Genomic DNA, 13,986 nt, shown 5'->3' with positions numbered 1-13,986 from the left:
GCATCCTCTCTCACCACCCTTTACATTCCACACTAACGCATTCGCCTCAATAACCTTTACGTCCCACATTCAGACATCCCCTCACCACCCTTTACATCCCACGCTCATGCACCCCCCTTGACTACCTTTTGCCTCCCACGATCACCATTCCTCTCAGTACCCATTTAAATCACACGCTCACCCATCCCCCTCACCACCCTTTACATACCAAGCTCACGCGCCCCCCTCAATCCTTTACATTCCACGCTCACGCATCCCACTCACCACCCTTTGCATCCCACGCTTACGCATTCGCCCTCACCTTTTACATACCACGCTCACACATCCTCCCTCACCACCCTTTACATGCCATGCTCACACATCCCCGTTCACCACCCTTTACATTCCGCGCTAACGCATCTTCCTCACCGCCTTTTACATCACACGCTCACCCATCCCCCTCCCCACTCTTTAGATACCAAGCTCACGCACCCCCTCACAAACCTTTACATCCCACGCTCACGCATCCTCTCTCACCACCCTTTACATTCCACACTAACGCATTCGCCTCAATAACCTTTACGTCCCACATTCAGACATCCCCTCACCACCCTTTACATCCCACGCTCATGCACCCCCCTTGACTACCTTTTGCCTCCCACGATCACCATTCCTCTCAGTACCCATTTAAATCACACGCTCACCCATCCCCCTCACCACCCTTTACATACCAAGCTCACGCGCCCCCCTCAATCCTTTACATTCCACGCTCACGCATCCTCTCTCTCCACCCTTTACATTCCACACTAACGCATCCGCCTCAATAACCTTTACGTCCCACATTCAGACATCCCCTCACCACCCTTTACATCCCACGCTCATGCACCCCCCTTGACTACCTTTTGCCTCCCACGATCACCATTCCTCTCAGTACCCTTTTAAATCACACGCTCACCCATCCCCTCACCACGCTTTACATACCAAGCTCACGCGCCCCCCTCAACCCTTTACATTCCACGCTCACGCATCCCACTCACCACCCTTTGCATCCCACGCTTACGCATTCGCCCTCACCTTTTACATACCACGCTCACACATCCTCCCTCACCACCCTTTACATGCCATGCTCACACATCCCCGTTCACCACCCTTTACATTCCGCGCTAACGCATCTTCCTCACCGCCTTTTACATCACACGCTCACCCATCCCCCTCCCCACTCTTTAGATACCAAGCTCACGCACCCCCTCACAAACCTTTACATCCCACGCTCACGCATCCTCTCTCACCACCCTTTACATTCCACACTAACGCATTCGCCTCAATAACCTTTACGTCCCACATTCAGACATCCCCTCACCACCCTTTACATCCCACGCTCATGCACCCCCCTTGACTACCTTTTGCCTCCCACGATCACCATTCCTCTCAGTACCCATTTAAATCACACGCTCACCCATCCCCCTCCCCACTCTTTAGATACCAAGCTCACGCACCCCCTCACAAACCTTTACATCCCACGCTCACGCATCCTCTCTCACCACCCTTTACATTCCACACTAACGCATTCGCCTCAATAACCTTTACGTCCCACATTCAGACATCCCCTCACCGCCCTTTACATCCCACGCTCATGCACCCCCCTTGACTACCTTTTGCCTCCCACGATCACCATTCCTCTCAGTACCCATTTAAATCACACGCTCACCCATCCCCCTCACCACCCTTTACATACCAAGCTCACGCGCCCCCCTCAATCCTTTACATTCCACGCTCACGCATCCTCTCTCTCCACCCTTTACATTCCACACTAACGCATCCGCCTCAATAACCTTTACGTCCCACATTCAGACATCCCCTCACCACCCTTTACATCCCACGCTCATGCACCCACCTTGACTACCTTTTGCCTCCCACGATCACCATTCCTCTCAGTACCCTTTTAAATCACACGCTCACCCATCCCCTCACCACGCTTTACATACCAAGCTCACGCGCCCCCCTCAACCCTTTACATTCCACGCTCACGCATCCCACTCACCACCTTTTTCATCACACGCTGACGCATTCCCCTCATCACCCTTAACATCCCACTCTCACACATCCCCCTCATCCTCCTGTACATACCACGCTCACACATATTCTCTCAGCACCCTTTACATTCCACCTTCATGCATCCCCCTTGACCTCCTTTCATTACTCTTTTCCGATCTTGGATTGGCTTTGTTCATTCGTGGCACCTGATTTTGCGTGAAAAAGAAAAAACTAAGCTAAAACACTGAAGTTCCTCCCCATTTTCAATGACCGGAACGACAAAAGTAACCAGTTGTTGCGCATGGTACCCTGTTTACTTGGTCAAAATTCAGTAATTAGGAGAACGCCCAAATATGGGGTCTTGCTATCATATTATTGGCATGTTATCAGATTGCTCGCTTGGTTTTTATAACGAACTTGCCAAATTTTCAGGTGATGAAGTGAGTGTAAAGCAATTGCGGAAGTTGAATTGGAGGGGCAAGCAATTGGAAGGCCATAATGACACAGTTTTCTGCGTGGACTCTAACTTGCATGTCGCCATTACAGGAGGGTGAGACATAGAAATAAAATTCATTTTTTGCGGTTCGAAACCGAGCCGCCTTCGTCTGCAGAAAATTTTCAGCAGATGCCACAAAGAAATCAATTACATAAAAGCGTTATTGAGTTACTTTTATTATCTCTGATCTTTTTTAATGCGGGTATTTTTGGTACTAGTACATTAGTGATTGTTTTAGTACAGCTTTTTTGAATCTTTTGCTTTTTTTGCCATTTGTCGCTTGCATAGGAGAATTGCAACTCCGGCGCTGTATAAAATGAAAAGTTAATTTGATCAGGCGTGACACAATGGTGAAAGTGTGGGATGTGAACACGTGTGAAGAGATCAGAACTTTGTTGGGACACAGTGGAACAGTGACAGCTGTCAAAATAATCTACCCGCTAATCAAAACAGATGCAGAGCACGCAAATAACAAGGCAGAAATACAGAACTTCATAGGACGCATTATTAAGGGTAAGCGCAAGCAAGACTTGAATCAAGCTTTAAGTATATTTTACACTTGTGATCAGCTTAGTGTGTTATTACGAACCTTCTTCTTTTTCTAACCTAACTCGCAAATAAAAGTTTTCATATTTGGAAATTTCACTGTAGCACTGGAAACTGCACAGCATCTGTTATCTGCTTTATTTGTGACTGAGTGGTTAATGGTATCTAATAAACTTCCGTGGGTTAGTGGTTAGCGTGTGAGACTCATAATCTCTAGGTCGCAGGTGCGAATCTCAGGTAGACTGTTTTTTTTTGCTAATTCGAGGATTATTTCTAATTTTTTTTGTACTTTGTTGAGCTAATTTTTGCTGTGTTCTCGCAAGTGGTTGCTAAGCGAAACTTCGCCACTGTGTTGAATTTCTAATTTGTCCGTAGTGAATGATCACCCAAAACACTCCTTGAGAAAAATAGTGATCACAACATACGAATTAAATCTTCATTCCAAATGGCAATTGGTTTTAATTCTTGTTACATTTGCGATCTTGAGAGCTTAGTGTATTAAAACGAACCCTCTTTGTTTCCCAACCTAACTCTGGTGTTCACTTATTCAGTGGCAATTTTGCTATTATCACGATCTCTAGCATTGGAAATTTGTTAGCATCTGTTCTCTGCTTTATTAGTGGCTTGTGTTCTAATTAATAAATCGTCCGTGGCTGAGTGGTTAGTCCATTCGACTCATAATCTCTAGGTCGCAGACCGAATCCGATCTAGGTAGCAGATGGAATCCGATCGGACTTATAGGACTGATTTTTGTGGGTCCTAATAGCGTTGAGATCTATAAAAGGTCACCAAAACGACCGATTTTTCAGAATAAAAATATTTAAGCATAAAAGCTGAAAAAATGGCTTTCGGCAGACTTTGATTGACAAGTTAATTGAGGGAGCAATTAAGTAAATTATCTCACAGTTTCTCTGTTTAATTGAAGTGATTTTTTCGAAATTAAATGGCAAAAATGGGGCGAAAACCTAAGCGTTAATTTCTAGCCAGTATTATTTACAGCGTCGAGAGAAAATCATTTAGAGCATAGCTGATGGAAAGTTTCGAGAAAAAATTTGAAATTGATCTTAACACGAACCTGAAAGTTACAAGCGAAAACTAATTACAAGATGTTTCTGACGAATTGCTCAGCTTCGTCCTAGCTAGATTTTTTTTCCAATTGCAACCATAATTTATCAAATGACCCAAAAAATTTCTTGGACATTAGAATTTAGCTAGTATGGGTTTTGACATTGAATAAAAAGTAATTTATGTCATTTGAAGGAAAAGACCCTGGTTTTTGCGGCTTATAACATTATTTCGTTCTTCTAAATTTGAAAATAATAGCTTTCTAATGGACTAATTTTTCTCCCCTGGAATTTCTTCGCTTGCATTTATTTTGAATTAATGCTCGTGTTTTAGATTTTAGCAAATACTTGTGTTATTGGCTCAGTGCAATTGGACAAAAGTGAATTTGAATGAAAGTGAAACATGAATTTTTAACAAAAATTTGACCTATCAAAATACATTTTTCAGAAACACAAAAGAGACATTGTTGCTACGAAATATGTACTGTGTTAATTCAAAGGGCTTTTATGCCCATCCCCCTCTGCTTTCAAAACATCAATTTTATGGAGTAATGCACAGATTTACCAGATTAGGTATAAGGACCAATTATGTTTGGAGTAAAACTGTCCGTTATTGTTGATTAAGACTAATGAACGCTGTGAGTACTCTTATATAGGGCTTGGTGACTTTTTTCAGGAAAAAGTCTTTAAAATTCGTTCACGCGCAATTTTGATGTTTTTTTGCGGTTTGACTTCTGTTTTTTTTTTTCAGTTCACTTCGTTTCTTTTGTTAAAAAGACGGCAAACTCCACTCGGCAAGGCGAAATAGAACAATTAAAGTGAAAGGTCACGAAATATGTCTATGGTGTTTAGATGCTGGCAGTGAAGTAGTGAGAGGCGAGGATGGACTGTGTCTCACAGCCTCCACTGACTGTTGCGTTAAACTGTGGAATTACTCATCAGGTCAGACATTATAAGTCGAACTAAATTTTAAGACAATAATTAGTCTAGTGTCATCACAACTAGTCTAATGTTACATTTCAAGTAATGAACCTAAAAGAGATTTTACAAATATATTTACATCGTTTTGTATAATCAACCATTCACTTGGAAGCAATTCATTTTTTGATCATTTGTTTTTGTGTCTCGCGTTTTTGGAAGGGTTCCATATGAGTTCTGAATCGGATTGAGTTTTATTGGAAGTTGTGTAGTTTGGTTTTGTATTTCTGGTTGATTCTCATACATGATAAAAGTTTGTTGGCTTTAAAATATAAGGCTTTAGCCTTAAAATAATTTTATTATAAAACGCCGATTGTTTAAATCTATGATTTGGGTCAGTTTTTCTGTTTAGGTCTGATTCTGAAAAGCATCTACACTTTTGGCTCGGTCACTTCCATCCATCTTATGGCCTCATCCATAGGTCGAGAGGGTCGCCTGGCTGTTATTTCAGGAAATGGTTAGTTACCCCTTTTGATTAGCAAGGGTATTGCAACCGGGCTCTAGACTTCTTCTGTCGTTATGAATTTGGCTCACGAAGGTCGCACGTAAGAAGTTAAATAATTCAATTTGCTTTAAAGCAAATTTGATTTCAATGATTGTTTCTGCCCATTTAGAGCCTAGAGGTATTGTCCCACGGCTCGCACTATTCTTGAACCCTTTTTAACCAATATTTTAACCATTTTACTGAGTTGCAATACTTTCTATAAACTCTGAGATTTTCAAACCATGTAATATGAGAAAACAGAACCGATTTAACGTAAAGCGGACACTAGTTGTGCTTACGTAGAACATGAAAATTTGATTTTCAATTTTTTAAAAAGTATTAGTAGTAAAAGACTTAAGTTTACCTCTTGACTGAAATTGACAATTTACTAAATGTAAACAAATGTTTATGTTGAACAGCGTTGTTTGATAGACCATGTGCATGACATTTGAAAGCTATATTTTCAAAAATGCGCTACGAACATTGAAAAACGAAAGGAGCATTGGCTCGGTCGTTTAAATTATGATCAGGCATCTCCATGTTGTTGATGACAATGTTTATCTTGCCTGTTAAAATTGATTTTGATGTCAGAACTTTGAATCCTTTTCAAGGTTTCAACTAAATTTGTGAAATGTTCTGATTTCCTACTGGGTTCCAGGATCTCGAAATTTTTTTGATAAAAACTTGACTCTAAGACGCGTAACAGCAAAGTCTGTGTTTTTTAACTGGTCAGATATCGGCAGCGTTTTTTAAAGTAATAGCAACTCGTGATAGTTTTGGTTATCACACTGCTTCAGGCTGAAGTAATTGAACGAATCGAATTATTTTAAATATGTTAGATCAAAAATCTACGCAGAACATTCAAGTTTTTGCTGAGTACAGTGCGGTAGGTAATCGAAACTTTTTCGCATCCATCTTCGTCTTGATTCTGGCATGAGCGTTCCATGTCAAATTGGAAGTTTTTTTGCGGTCGTAATTCAGAGATATGGTGGGGAGTTATTGGAGCTCTATTTTTCCCTGGAAAAGTATGCAAATTGTTTTTTACCGTTTGGTGTGACGCCCTATTTGGGTGTATTTAAACTACTTCCAATATCAGTCAATCAAAGCTTGAGGACATCTCAGTGAATAAACATGACTGAAAACACGGTTTTAGCACGCTGGTGTTGCGTTTCTAAGTCAGACTGATATAATTGGAGATGAGATTTCAGTCAATGCCAATTAAAGATAAATTGTTAAGTTTTCAGAGAAATATCATCAAGTGCTTTTTGGAAGTCAAGATATCGGGAACTAGACTTTTTTCCCGTAAACAGCTTTTCTTATAATAAATTGAACTTGCTTCATCACGGAACCTTAGTAATTTCCAGGTTCCTTCGCACTTGGCTCGGAGGTAACGCGTTTGCTTTCGCTTTCTACAGTTTGGGGTCTCGCGAGGACCTTGTTTTTTCAGCATCTTTGAAATTGAATTAATTCCTGTAAAACTTATTAGATTTTCGTTTGTCTGCTCAAGTTTTTCCGTCTTAGGTGCCACATCACTGATTTCTCTTCTGCTGTAAGCATGAATAAAGGTAGTTGCAAGTGTTGTTCATTGTAGTTTCAAGGGGGACTTGAAACTTTTTGAAGTATTTGTAAATTTTGTTTTTTCAGCCCAAGGGGTGTCTGCTCAAAGATCGTCGGCTTTGTTTCCTCTTTGTAAGTTTAGTTCCATTGCCAATTTCAAATCAAAATGAGTGTTTTGCAATAGTTGTAGTTTTTCTTGAAATTTACTCTACCAATTTTTAAAAAAGGGGCCTAAATAATCATAATCATAATAAAATCGGGGTTTGAGCTATGGCTCAAGGGACGATGTCCCCTTACAAATAAACATGACAAAGACAAGACACACTTAAAAGAGAACTGTCTTTTGTGTAGTTGACACGAGCTGCAGGGGCATAGAATGCGCCAGGAGCAGGTGTCAACTTCTGAGTACTGAGTAAAAAAGTAGTTCCAGTAGAGAACAGTCAGTTGTCGCTTCAGGTCGGGGCTATCAAAGAACGAAATGCGCTCTTGCAGGTAGTTGACAAGTTTAAGAGTGCGGATCCAGAAAATTTCATCTGGTTTTCTCAGGCGATTTTTGGTAATATTGAAGTAGTTGGACGCGCCACGCCGTGTGCCAGAGTCATTTGCGAAGTTAAGGTGATTGCTCCACTGAAGGTCGTTTTTTTTCTTGGATAATTTGTGAAAGCAAAAGAATGTCGTGCAGTTCAGTGTAAAGAGAGAGTGGAAGTATGCCTAGTGTAGCGAGACGACTTGAATAAGATACAATGTCTCCACAGTTCATTATCCATATTGTTGCTCTTCTTTGCACGCTTTCGAGTTTTTTCAAGTCTCCTTTGTTGTTGGAGGGCACTTGGCTACCATAAGTGAGTATTGGTACAATGTATCCACAATATACAGAAAGTTTAGTTTGTCTCGATGCTTTTTCTGAGGTGTTGCGTTTAATCGAGAAGTCTCGATGCTTTTTTCTGAGATAAATGGAAAGACCGACTATTTCCCCGTGTGTCTGCATAATCCCTAGTCTTATCACCCACGGGGTAAGCCTTCGAAAAAGTCTGGAATTTTTGAGCCATAATTTGGATTTTTTTCGAATCCTCAAAACTACACTCCCAATAGGTAGAACGGATTGTGGAAAGTTTTCCTGCATAAGCGGCTATTTTCACTTTTTTAAAGGGACTGGCCTTCGGAATAGTCAAATATTTGATGTTTTTAATCGTCTTTTGAAACTTATGACTTCTCTCGAAAACTGTTATCCCAAATCTGAGATTGTGGCTTCAAAGGAGATAACGGTTGGTGCGAAGCTCCCCTGCAATAGGGGCTACTCGGAAATTCTTTTTCACAAAAAGTTATCGCCCTCGAAATTTTTTTAGTTTTGTTTTAACATTTTGCCTTTTCTCATTAACTAACTTCCCAAATTTTGTGCGTTCAATCGAAATATGCCTTTTTGGTATTCTCCCAAACCGAACTGAATTGTAAACGTACATCTTCATAGAATGAGTGATTATAAGTTTCGGCTTGAAAATAAAATTACTATGATTATTTATCTTTTCTGCATAAGAGGTTACGCACAAATTGTTTTCACAAAAAGCTATGATTCTCGGAAAAGTCAAATTTTCAATTTGTTGACCAATTTCTGGAAGCGTTTTGACTTTCCTCGATAACTATCGTATCAAATTTGGTATCAAGGGTTTAATCAAAACAACAGGTTCACCTCTGTGATATTTTTTTCAGGGAAATCATAAAATTTGCTTCGCCTGTGTGATAATTTTTTCAAGGAAATCATAAAAAATTTTTCATACTCGAATTTGATTTTTAACTGTTTGATGTTTGATTTCTTTCAAATTCATGCGCTCAAAGGAAGGCAAATTATGCTCGCTTACGAAATTGCAAATGGCCGGAAAAAATCTGAATGACTCTCAGTTTCAAACTCATACTTTTTTCCGAGTTCCCAGTGGTATAAACAAAGTTTCTATTGGTGCAGTTTTTGGGCTAGTTTTGTGCAACAAAAATAATTAATATGTAAATTGAAAATTGTAGAAAAAAAAATGAATTTGAATTTGATTTTAAATACTGATGTTTTTTTTCAAAATGCGTAGATAAAATTAGCAAAAAAGAACTTAATTAGGGCTTTTTTGGTCTATCCTAGTTTCCTATTTTGCCTGTTGCAGTAATATCGATACAAAGCTTGAGTAAAGAATTTTTCTATCTCATTTTTGATCATCTAGGGGATAAAACTGAAACAGAAAGCACTACATGCAGTTTTCATATCCTCTCTTCACAGAACTTTTTGTGATGCAAGCTAGCAATGGTAGAATTTAATGAAATATGAAATACTTCTAGTGTATTTCAGATTTAATCACATTAGTTTCAGTTCAATATGTAGAAGTTTTGATTTTAGGCTGTTTAAACTTTACCCCATTTCGTTTGTGATTATTTTTCATGAAGTTATGGGGACTCGAAAATTGTCAATTTTTGTGACATTCGACCAGAATGGATCAAAATGCACATTCAGCAGATTCGGAGTTTTTAGCAGCGAACCTTCCGAGTTAGTGATTTTGAAGGATTAACGACGTTATTGGGACGATTAGTAGAGCGGTGAAGGTCAAGATATTCTGGTATTTTGAAATTTTAAATTTTCGAAGTGATGACGTAACAATTCTGAGAAACGTCAGAAACGGCCATTTTGGCAAGAAAGTCGAAGAAAAACACAACAACATTAGTTGCGATAGCGATAACAACGGAAATTGTGATTGAGAAACAACAACAGATTGCAGGAATAGCAGAAACCGTTCCAAGTTGCAACTATTGTGCCGCTACAATAGTTGCAAGGCAGTTGCTAACAACAGTGAGGGGTGGAAACCAGCCTTCCGGGTTACAGAGAAATCAAGCTTAACGTGCTTGATTCAGTGGATTCGAGAATCCGGAGGGGTTTCGGGACTGAAACTTTTATTATCTTGTATGAACTTTTAGCTTCCCTGTCATGTCCTGATTTGAATTTAATTAACATCTGAATTCATTTTGCTAGGATGAAGCTAGGAGTTGGGGGAAAGGGTTGATCCATCTTCGATGGAGATGATGATTTTTATCTTTTGAACAAAAACAATAATAATTTAATAAGTAGTAATAGCCCTGTTTTTAGGAGTGACCTCGTGGTCTGGGGATACTGAGACCCAGCCATGAGCTCACTATTTCTGCATGTAATTAAGTTAATTTGAGTGTTTTGACCGAAGCCGAAAGCAGTAACGTTTTTTTGTCGACCCGATGTTAGAAAGACCACCGAAAGTACTGGCTTGGTAGAGACGGTTAAAAGCATGTAAAGCTCTGTTTAGACGTTAGCCAGTCGTCTTAGGACTTAGTTTTATTTTCCGTCGATATGTATCTTCCGGGCGAATGTTACATTTGTTTATTTGTGTTAATTCTAGTTTTCTATTAGCGCGAATCAAATTTTCTATTAGTCGCCTTAAAGCTGCCAAGACTGGGCGTATCTTGAATGTTTTTACACAGTCTTGTATGGCGTTTGAAGTAAAATTTGGGGGCAGGAATTTGACCTGAAGGCCCCTGGTTGTCATGCAGTTGTTACGTAATACTGATGCAAAATTCTCCCCTGGTTGTCATGCAGTTGTTACGTAATACTGATGCAATTTTGGCTTCAAGATATGGCGCGGTTTGCTGATTATCCGCCCACATTTCACATTTACCAAATAATTTCTGTATTTGTTTGCTACCGTATAAGTTTTATCAGCATTTTATATTCATGACGTTATGTCTTCAGTATTTGTTGTTGTTGTTACAGTGGCACCACATTTAATTTTCTACAGTATGACTCAACGTTATATGAAGGCGTGTATTTGTTTTCTACCGTATATATAATTTCTGTATTTGTTTGCTACCGTACCGTATAAGTTTTATCAGCATTTTATATTCATGACGTTATGTCTTCAGTATATGTTGTTGTTACAGTGGCACCACATTTAATTTTCTACAGTATGACTCAACGTTATATGAAGGCGTGTATTTGTTTGCTACCGTATATATAATTTCTGTATTTGTTTGCTACCGTACCGTATAAGTTTTATCAGCATTTTATATTCATGACGTTATGTCTTCAGTATTTGTTGTTGTTACAGTGGCACCACATTTAATTTTCATCTACAGTATGACTCAACTTAATAGGCCTAAACCGCCGGGGTGGAAGGGTAGTTCGGAACGCGGAAGCCTTCCGGATTACCGTGAATAGCTTTTTAACCTAGTTAAGACCGAAAATTCACGAACCAGGAAGGGTGGGGGGATCGGCCGTCCCCTCGTTCCCTGAGTGGTTTGTGACCAAAAACACTTAAAGATATATATAAAACCAAACAAAAAGTAGTATAGTACCCAAGAAAAACAAAAAATATAAAAAATGACCGAAAAACCAAAAACAGTAAAAAAAAAAAAGTAAAAAATCAGTAGAAATCATCCCCCAGACAAGATGTGATCCAACCCCACCCGTTTGTTGTTGATACATATATTGTTGTTACAGGCATTTATATCAGTCAGGATTGTTACGATCAATTTTGAGGCCCGTTTGTGAGGCTTGTACTGTAGAGTTATTTGAACATTTAAGCACGTTAATGATAAATTGCGCTCAATCCGGAAGGGTCAGCTGATTTGCGCTCAATTCGGAAGGGTCTTGGGAGAAGACTGATCCGGCAAGCAGTACAAGGAGCAACAGAAGGGGCTCAACAAATACAACAATCGACTGTTTGGTATCGTTAAGAAGTTTTGTATCCCTTTTGGTACAAAAAGTAGGATAGTAATCTGTGGGGGGCTCGACAGTGCTGCACTGTAGTGACCCTTCACCGAACTGCGAATATCCGAGTTAAGCACCTTAATTCGGATATTAAACAAACCCGGAGGGGTATAGTTTCACTACTATTCTTACTTATATAGCTTATTTTAATATTCCTATATCGTTTTTCAGTGAAAAACAGAGAAAACAGACCGGTTTTTAGGGTCAAAATAGCGATATTTTGATCCCCCCACAAATCGCGATTTTTGATATATCGATATTTTTTGAAACGGAAAAGAGCGCTAAATTAGTGTGTTATATCGTAATTGCACTACTATAATAGGTAGAACCGGTTAACTTTAGTTCGGAAGTGGTTGGAACTATTTTGGTACCAAAAACCAAATTTTCCCAATTTTTGATAGTACGAAACACTATAAAATCAGAAAATTTTTTGAAATTTTTGAGTTAAGACAGTAAAAATAGTTGTTTGGACAACGTCCACTAGTGAATCTATGAGTTTTAAAACGCGCTACCCGAAAGCCTTCCGTGTTGCAGAGAAATCGAACTTAACGAGTTTGATTTGGTGGATTCATCAATCCGGAGGGGTACAGGTAGCATAGTTTTTCGCAAATTTTTTCAACTAAAGCGTTTTAGATCGGGTCTTTTGCATTGAACTAGAAGAGTATAGGCCTTTTGAGCTCGGATCAATAATTTTTAGGTCGAAAAGAACGGAATTGCGAAAAAAGTTAGACGGAACCTATAATAGAGAAAATTTTTGAGTTTGGAAGAAAGACGTTTTGGCTAATAACTTTTCGACGACTGGACAGATCCAGTTGATCTTGGTACCATTAGTTCAGAAATTAGCTTAACTTACTAGTAGGAAGGAGAATTATTCAAAAAAGCAAGCGCGAAAATTTTTTTGAGATTGTTTTTAGCAAATTCCTCAATTTGGAAGGGTACACCCTTCACGTTTTATAAAAATTATTTGGAAAGCCCTTAAATCCCTAACAAAAGGTGATAGCGATTGAATTAAGCAACTTAAGACAATTCTAGACAAAAAGGGAGGGCTAAAGGCACAAGAAGACCTTAATAGAGCCGAAATTAGGCAAGTGATAAGACCCTTCACCGTTAGTGTGAATTGTCAAATAAGAGGCTTAACTTCAATCCGGAGGGGTCTAGGAAAGGATCATATACCCTTCCCAGTTAAATCGAACAGCATAATAGCATCGCAGAACGTATCCGGAGGGGTATAGGCTGAAATCAAGAAATCTCCGAAAAGCTACTTTAATAGAACCAGAGGGCTCCCAATCCGGAGGGGTCAAAATTTTTCAAATTCGGAGGGGTCCCAATCCGGAGGGGTCTAGTTTCCACAAAACCGGAGGGGTCCCAATCCGGAGGGGTTTCATATTTACTAACTCAGAGGGGTCCTAATCCGGAGGGGTCTTAATTTTACCAATCCGGAAGGGTCCTATTTTTGCCAATCCGGAGGGGTACTGTTTTTGTCAACCCGGAGGGATAAAATTTTATTTTAAGGACCTAGGTAAACAGAAGAAAAGATAAAAGTGAGAGGTATTAAGTTATTAAGAGACAGGCTAGGAGTCAGTGACTGCACTGGTAACTTGCCTTTCAATAAAGACTAGACAAAAACAAAACAGGTCCGACCTCGGATATTCGCAACACTAGGTCTAAATTGAAGAACAGTGTAACTCATTGGTGTAAATTGAAAACCAATACGTTTTTACGAGAAGTGACTGCCCTGAGGATTTTAGTAGCTCTAGCTCGGGCAGTCCGAAGGCAGATAGGTAACACAGTACTCGGTGGGTGCAATAGACGCCCACTTGAGAAAATTACTGCCTTCAGAGTTTTGTCTGTTTGGTGCAGCACCAAGCGGGGAAAGCTTTTTCTTTAAAAATTCAAGTTCGACTTTTGTACTGCGACGGACTAAAGTACAATACACATACGCTTTTCATAGAAATATTCTTAGTCTGTTATTTTTGATTTTAAATCAACATAATTTGTGCTTGATTGGATAGTGAGTACACTATCTTTTAAATTGACTGATATCATTATATTGTGCTAGTTCTCATATCTTACGACCAATAAT

The 13,986-nt window shown here is 39.4% G+C and overlaps 2 protein-coding genes across 6 annotated transcripts in view; one reads left to right on the top strand and one right to left on the bottom strand.

Annotated features, from left to right (window-relative positions):
* Positions 1–13,986, top strand: part of LOC134854909 (dynein intermediate chain 2, ciliary-like) — a 512,182-nt gene that overhangs the window by 208,713 nt on the left and 289,483 nt on the right. The gene's annotated exons all lie outside the window — the stretch shown is intronic.
* The window catches only part of LOC134854908 (protein arginine N-methyltransferase 5-like), a 568,964-nt gene that overhangs the window by 368,728 nt on the left and 186,250 nt on the right, over positions 1–13,986 (bottom strand). Inside the window, exon 1 of one of the 3 annotated variants that reach the window (XM_063871304.1) lies at positions 10,223–10,232. The exons of the other annotated variants lie outside the window; for them this stretch is intronic. The gene's annotated coding sequence lies outside the window, so the exon portion shown is untranslated. Of the gene's footprint in view, positions 1–10,222; positions 10,233–13,986 lie in introns of those variants that run through there. 3 annotated transcript variants of the gene reach the window in all.

Source organism: Symsagittifera roscoffensis, chromosome 9 (genome assembly GCF_963678635.1).
Source record: "Symsagittifera roscoffensis chromosome 9, txSymRosc1.1, whole genome shotgun sequence".
NCBI lineage: Eukaryota > Metazoa > Xenacoelomorpha > Acoela > Convolutidae > Symsagittifera > Symsagittifera roscoffensis.
The sequence above is the reverse complement of the archived record's forward strand: the minus strand, read 5'-3'. Positions and strand labels throughout refer to the sequence as shown.